The sequence below is a fragment of the Aethalodelphis obliquidens genome, unplaced genomic scaffold (assembly GCF_003676395.1).
Source record: "Aethalodelphis obliquidens isolate GAN/ISIS:26980383/991018 unplaced genomic scaffold, ASM367639v1 scaffold13, whole genome shotgun sequence".
Classification (NCBI taxonomy): domain Eukaryota; kingdom Metazoa; phylum Chordata; class Mammalia; order Artiodactyla; family Delphinidae; genus Aethalodelphis; species Aethalodelphis obliquidens.
The window spans coordinates 3,116,480-3,122,479 of NW_020837957.1; positions in this window are offsets into that span (position 1 = coordinate 3,116,480).

Consider the following 6,000-nt stretch of genomic DNA (forward strand, 5'->3'; position numbering starts at 1 on the left):
AATTATTATTATATAGTGCTGTACTCTCAGTCAGTAGAATACGTGAGAAGCAAGGGGTAGAAGTAGGAATTTCCCTGTTTACCATCACTCCCAGTAATCCATTTGGTAAATTTATGCTTTTACAAGGGCTAGAGTTCCTGGAGGTCACACAGGGAACAATTTCTCAGCAAGTCCCTTTAAATGTTATGCTTCAGTTTACTCTGGCCGCTTTAGGCTTCTCATACCAGGAGACAAGCAGCAAAAAAGAGACACCATCCTGGTAGGGATGATTAACTCCTGGAAGTGGTAGGACTGTTAATGGTGACGTCAGGGAAAAGTAAATTTAGCATCCAGATAAACCACTAGGTTTCCTCTTGATACTCTCCTGCCTAAGTTGATAGTAAATGTACAAGTGAAACAGCCATGGCCTGAGAAGGAGGTCATGGTAATCAGCGGCTCAGACATGTTAAGAATGCAAGTCTGGGTCACCCACGAGTTAAGCTACCTAGACTAACAGAGAGGCTAGCTGAGGAGAGGGAATTGAGAATGAGAAGTAGAGGAGGGTAATGATAAGAATCAACTGTGGTCCAGAGACCACCTGCAGTAGTGGAAGCTAGAGTCTGTCTCACAACCCTTCATCTTGAAAGTTTTTCCAAGAGAAAAGACTAACCAGAATTCTGGAAGAGCTCTTCCCAGGTGACGTAAATTTATTACATGAAGCAAATGGATTCAAGCAGCACAAGATGTGGATTGTAGCAGATGCTGTGTTATGTTGTGCAGATTATACCCTGAGAAACGAGACTCTCATCTCTCTAGCTGCCAGGGGTGCTGACATCACACAGCTGAGTCCAACTCTAAGACTAGCCATTGGAGAGAGGAACCCAACACATCCAAGATTACACCTCAGGAGCAACCGCATCCCATGGCTGATCAATGTGGACAGCATAAAGCCCTTTCCCCTCTCTTCTGTGAGGGACATCTCATATGGGTCACCCCAGCTTCAGAGTTCCTTTTTTTTTTTTTTTTTTGCGGTACGCGGGCCTCTCACTGTTGTGGCCTCTCCCGTTGCGGAGCACAGGCTCCGGACGTGCAGGCTCAGCGGCCATGGCTCACGGGCCCAGCCACTCTGCGGCATGTGGGATCCTCCTGGACCGGGGCACGAACCCGTGTCCCCTGCATCGGCAGGCACTCTCAACCACTGCGCCACCAGGGAAGCCCCAGAGTTCCTTGTGAAGTTGTCTCAGGCATCTGTGGCAGCTGAGTTGCGCTTCTTTCCCAGCTGTCCAATCCTGTTTCCCTCATTCCTTTGCAGGCAGTGTTCTGTGGATCACTCCCCCGTAAATCACCTGCATATCAACCTCCATCTCTGGGTCTGTTTCCCAGGAAACCCAATCTTTGATACACAACGAGGGGACCTGAGAATATATAAAGATATTTCAGCTTATCTTAATCTTTTCTTTAATGAATGAGCTTAAATCTTATATGGTAGGAATGGTGGGTTGAAGGATAGAAAATAAAGATGATATAGGGAAATGACCAAAGTATTGGACCCTGTGGTAAGAATGAGACAAAATAAGAGGATATTAATCAAAAATGGGCCTAGTGGTACTGAGTCTAGAAACACAGATAAAATATGATGGAGATCATCCAGGGAATTATTGAAGGGATTGAAAAAGAGTAATAGTGAGGTGCTGTACAGACCAGATTGTTGAAGAAAGAAATTTCTGGGTTAACTTTACACCAAAACTGAACACACAAGTGATATCAGCCTGCAGTGTCTTCCCCTGAGGTCTGTCTGCCTATTTTTGCTGTACGAAGGATTCTAAAGGGTCTAATGGGAAGTCTCTGTCCCATCTTACCAAGTGGGGGTGTGTGTGGAAAGGGTAGGTCAGCTGGTCAGGTAGTGAGTAGGTGGTGTTTTGAGAGTTTCTGTTTTGTTTGTAGACATTGGGGTGATTTAATCCTTGCTAATATCATACTTTCTTGGAGTGGGGTGAAAAGATAGCCTGTCAAAGTGTCAGGGTCATGCTGTCCATCCTAATAGAGCCAAAACTCCTTGGGAAATTCAGCAGTGCTCTTCTCTGCACTTGACACTTCAAATGATGGATAGTTTTCCCCACCTTTTCAATTTCACTGTCATTGTCATCAGTTTCTCCTGATCATAGAGTCTTTGTCTGATAACTCAATGGGCTAATAGAAAATGAGATTTATCACATGGGTGTGCTGTGTACTATTCAGCTCGACTGTAACCTTTGGAAAGCAGGAATCATGTCTGTTTTGTTCATTGCTGGTTGTCCAACCCTAGACCAGACCTTGGTTATGAGTAAGTGCTCAATAAATTCATTGTAGGACAGTGAATTTTGGGCAAGTCATTTAATGTCTAAGATCTTCTGTTTCCACATCTATTGAAGTGGGAAGAAAAGACTCATTTTACTTTCTTCATTATCTATGTGCAGCATTTTAATATTTAAAAGAGACAACCACATGTAAATCAATTCTTTTATAAAAAGCCCTGAATCAAACCATTTAGATTTGAAAGGGAACATGTAGCCCACTCTCACATGTGGTGCAGAAATACTTTCTATTGTATTCCTGACAAATTGTTATTCAGCTTCTACTTAATAAATTGTTCCAGTAACTGGCAACCCAGTCTGTCCTAATGAGCTCCACTGTCAGAGAATTCTAGAGCAGTGATACATGAGATGTGGTCCTAGGACCAGCAACACCAGCACAACCTGGGATCTCATTAGAAATCAAGAATCTTGGGCCCTACACCAGGCCTGAGTCAGAATCTGCATTTAACAGGATCACCTGGTGATTCATCTGCACATTAAAATTCGAAAAGTATTGCCCCAGAGTTTTTGTTTATAATATCGATCTGCAAGTTTATTCTTTATAGTCTCTCCTCATTATCAGTCTCAATTTAGTTTCTCTTAACTTTATACAAATTGTCTATTCCTTATTCCACATGACAGCTGTTCAAATATTTGAAGGCAGAATTCAAATTGTTCTTGGGCTGGACTCTTCTCAGATTGTAAAGGCTGGAACCCTTCCTGTCCTGAGCTTTCCCATAGTACCTTTGTCCTGCAGGATTGTTTTAACAAGACTGTCAGTCTGTAACTGAAGCATTTATGAAAGGAAAGGCAGGCTACCTCATCCCTTTGCCTTCAAGATTGGTGGAATGCAATGAACAAGAAAGAACATTTGAGCTGATTGTTTATACACTCAAGCTTCGGGGCATATAAACAGGATGAAACCACTTATCTCACCCTATCTCACCCGTACTGATTGTTTCCTACAGATTGTGGCATTTTCCTAAATTTACTATCTTTTCAGGGACAGTTGTTCGAGTTCAGTCTTCTCTTTTCTAAACTAAAAACACCCTGTTTATTTAAGTACCTCTTGTATAGCAGGATTGGAATGGAAACTTTTTGAGAGAAGGGATAAAGTCTTACTCATATTTATATTTTAAATTTCAAGTTAGATCAGTGCACTTAGCACATAATATGCTATTAATAAATATTTTTTTAATACACAAAATGAATTAATGAATAGGGGAATAAATGTAGTTGTAGGCCTTTGTTACCATCTTTCAAAAACATGTTAGTGTGTCATGGCCGTGAAAAAATGTGGCATCATGAATTGGGCAGAATACTCCAATGTGTTGCATGATTATTTTAAAGTAGTGGTATTATTAATTCCCCTAATTTAGACTTTATGCTTTGATGAGCTCAGCCTAATAATGACGAAAGAGAATAGCTGTGTTTAGAAAGCCCTAATAGACCGCTACAAAGTTGATTTAGCTTATCAACAAGGTGAAGTTTGCTTTAAAGGGTATTTTTAGAGTTTTTTCCTTTTGGATCTGAGGGGGCTTTCCAAGATTAGGAATGCTTTTCTGGCTAAACAAACTGCTGAGATATTTCCCCTTACCTCCTTCTTTGCTTCCTGATTCCTCTGTCTGAAACCACTTCCTTCACCTGAGATCACTTCTTCACTAAGTATTAACTATGAAAAGAAACTGTGGGGAGAGTAGTAAGTGCAGAGCAGATGGGTAAACATAATGGTTCAAGAAAGGTGATGATGAAATATGACATTTTCTGGTGTTGGATATAATAAAGAGTAGAGACAGAGGAACGGGAAACAGACTGGCTCCTTTGCCATGGCAACAATAAGTGCATTTATTATATAAACAGAAGGAGGAAAGGCAATTATTTGGTCCCTATGTTTTTCTTTCCTAATCCTGTGTTTCTCTGGTTTTTGGTTTAGTTTAGATTCTCGAAAGATGGCAGCCAGTTACCTTGCAATGACATTGATCATTTCCTTAAATGCCCAAGATGTGCAGGTATACACTTGACTTTAATATTTTACTATTAAAAATAAATAAGGATTTCTTTAAAAGCTCATCAAAGAATAGCTTGTGTCCTATGTTGTCAAGCACAGAAGAGTACCCTCTTTAAAAGTTTGTATCTTTATTTTGATACAATAAACTTACAAGCAGAAATCAAGGTACCTTTTTCTTTCCAATTCAACATCATTAGAAAATTGTCTGATTCATTCAAGTATGTCTCAAGGTTAAATGGTCATCAGTGAGTGTGCAACAGAGAAACACTAAGTGATTCTAGTTTAAAAGGAAAACCAATGTGCATTGAATAGCTGCACTTGATAGATAGTTCAAAAATGTACTTTCCTTTGCTATGTCAATATGCACCTGATGCTCTGTGGTACCAGTGGGAAAAGGAAAGCTATTAAATGTTTATGATAGTGAAACACTGTATTTTAGGAAATCGGATAAATGATGGGGACTGGGGGGTATACAGCAAACCAACTGCAATCCAAGAATACAGTACGTTTCCCAAAGAGAACTGGCATGTTTTCACAATATTCTTCCCTTCCTAGAAGGGGCTGTGCAAAATTGAAAAATGAAATAAGTTTTCTGAATAATTCAAAATTTGCAACATGAGCTGTAAGATAGATTGGGGTAAGTTTCTTACACAGCTAAATATAGTATTACCATATGATCCAGAAATTGATTCCTAGGGATTTACCCAGCTAATTTGAAAATTTATGTCCACACAGAAACCTGCCTGTGAAAGTTTATAGCAGTTCTACTCATAATCATCAAAACTTGGAAATAACCAAGATGTCCTCCAATAGGTAAATGGATAAACAAACTGGTATGTACATACAATGAGGTACTATTTGGCAATAAAAAGAATGAGCTATCAAGTCACACAAGATATGGATGAATGGTAACTGTATATTTCTAGGTGAAAGAAGCCAGTCTGAAAGGGCTACATACTCCATGACTTTATATTCTGGAAAGGCAAAACTATATAGACAATAAATAGATCAGTTATTACTGGAGTTTTGGGACAAGGGAAGGTTAAATAGGTGAAGTACAGAGAATAATGGTGGTGAAATCATTCTGTATGATACTGTAATTGCGGTACCTGACACAATGCATTTGTCAAAACTCATAGAACTCTACAGCACAAAGAGTGAGCCTTAATGTATGCAAACTTAAAAAAATATTTAGGAGGTCAAGGGATCTCAGGATGGAATTCAGACCATGACAAAATAATCTAACTATGTTATAAAAGTATGAATAAAACCTCAGTGTAAGGGGGTTAGGGGAAATGTTGGCTGACCTAAAAAACTTTGGAAAAGAGTGGAGTAAAAAAACCAATTGTGCATAAGCACTGTACTCCAGTTGATAAAGTCTTCCATGGGGGGATGGGTTGACAATTCTGAAACTACTATGATTGTATAATGGAATTAAAAAATTAAGTAAATGGATGTCAGCTAGCAGGAGCCAGGTTTCTTACTGTTGGAGTGAGAGTTTATGGGCAAGCAAGGGGAGGAGGAAGGAATGATCCCTGTGAATATGGCTTAGATTTGGAGACATAAGTATGAATTCATGGTTACCTTACCATAGATACAGATGTTTACATATACATGTGGGGATTTTATATATGTGGATTAGCTATATACACATATATATATATTTTTTTTTGTTCTGTC